Genomic DNA, 2,004 nt, shown 5'->3' with positions numbered 1-2,004 from the left:
GTAAACAACTTTATGAGTCTTTGATGGCAGCTCATTCCAGCAGGGACAGAGTCATAAAAAATTGTATAGCCCAGACCTCAGCAGTAATTTAAAAAAAAAAAAAAACCAACCTCCAAGAAGAGAGAGAAAAGAATTTGGATGATTTAACATTATTAAAGCAACTTAGAAAAGAGCAAAGTTGCAATGGACGCAGTCAGAACTGAATGTGGACGAAGCGGTAAATGACAGGAGCTGGAAGCTGTTTAATGAACGCTGCCAAATTCACTTCAAGCCTGTAAAGAATGAATAAAGAAAGAGAGACTTCTTTTTAAGGACCAGGTCATCATCTCCTAAGAGCTAAGCATGACAGGTATCAACTGAGCAGGCTTCCTGGGGTGATTTCTGAGCCAACAGTCCAAAACTTTTTGTTGATTTCAGTTCCACTTAGCCAAGATCTCAAGTATAAATAATTCTGATAATTATAGAGAAATCAACTGCTATTTTATATTGATTCTGCAAAACAAAAAAAAAATTTGTAACTATGAAAGTAATTTTCTGACGCAGTGTAAAAAAATTGTAAACGGCAGTTAGATATAACTAATATTGTACTTAGAGTTCTATATTATGATTCAGGTGCATTATTTCTTGTATGCACCATGCAGATTTTTGTAGGCCAGCCTGGAAACATTGATAATATTGTTTCTACAAGATAAAGGTATTCCAAAATCCAAACCATTGATTTAAATTTGAAATATTTGGAGTACATGAAGGATTGCCTAGATATAAGAAGAGAAACTGTTATTTCCACATTGCAAAAGGGAAACATTTTAAAAGCAGATGCTCTCTTGGGCCAAGTGAACTTCCTCTTGATTGGACATAGATCAGAGGTGGGTTGCTTCCATGGATGCAAATTTGGTTTATTGTGCAGTTAGATTAGTGGCTATCATCTGTCTGCATTCTCCCAAATATGTTACCATTAGAGGTTTATACCAAGCCACTTGCAGATGGCCCATTTGGTTTCGGTACTAACACCTAAAAGAGAAGACTTCTGGGGTTTCAGATATTTCTGAAGAGGGTTGGTTCAATCTCAGCACCAAGCGAACCTTCAATCCATTTCCTTGAGCAGATTCAATCTCTGCTGAATGAAGCTGGATTTACAGTGGCCCAAGATTCTACTTCAGAAATGTGGAGGTCCACATCCCTGGTAAACTCATTCCACCTCTTATTAGTCGTATGACTTTAGGCAAGTTACTTTATTTCTAGAATACATTTGGCAGATGTGGAAGCCATCTGCTCATCTGCTTTCCTTAAGGGAATAAAATGGGATGCTTTCAGAGTACATGAAGCTCTCCAAATAAAAGGTACAGACATTACAAGAGAGGTTATTATGTGCAGAAGCAGAAACATCATATGCTAATAAATGTGTCTACCATGGTTTCTGTGAGCTCTTCTCATCAAGAAAGCTGATTTGTATAGTATAAATAGATGCCAGTGGTCTGCTTTGTAACAGAGATACTGACACAGGGGACACAAAAATAGTAATGAGGGGAAGAAGAAAGCTGCAGTAGGTAAATAAATTATTTATGTGTAAAGCTAAGAGAAGCTTAGGTTGGAAACTGCACTTGAGTTTACATTTAAAATGTTTCACTTTATTTAATTGCAACATATACATGATAAGGGTAGGCTAATTAAGTATTTGAATTTTATTTTACTAGTACAGTAGATGAAGATAACTTAGCTATGAGCAAAAAAATAAAATAAAATAATTCATTCACTTCCCTTTTATGTGTGTGTGTATATATATATATGCACATATATATATCTCCAGGTAAACTATAACTTGGCCAAAGCTTTAAAATTAGGGGTTTTTTAAAGTAAAATATTCAATTTCCAAGAAGCCTGAAGATTGCTTGTTCCATTTAACATAACAAACTTAGTTATGAGCAAAAAAATAAAATAAAATAATTCATTAACTTCCCTTTTATGTGTGTGTGTATATATATGCACATATATGTATCTCCAAAT

At 34.8% G+C, this 2,004-nt stretch overlaps 1 pseudogene; it reads left to right on the top strand.

Moving 5' to 3' along the window:
- The window catches only part of LOC105806798, a 9,881-nt pseudogene extending 9,592 nt beyond the window's left edge, over positions 1–289 (top strand).
- Positions 290–2,004: the final 1,715 nt, after the last annotated feature.

Source organism: Propithecus coquereli, unplaced genomic scaffold (genome assembly GCF_000956105.1).
Source record: "Propithecus coquereli isolate 6110/MARCELLA unplaced genomic scaffold, Pcoq_1.0 Scaffold146, whole genome shotgun sequence".
Classification (NCBI taxonomy): domain Eukaryota; kingdom Metazoa; phylum Chordata; class Mammalia; order Primates; family Indriidae; genus Propithecus; species Propithecus coquereli.
This window is presented reverse-complemented; position numbering and strand designations above follow the sequence as displayed.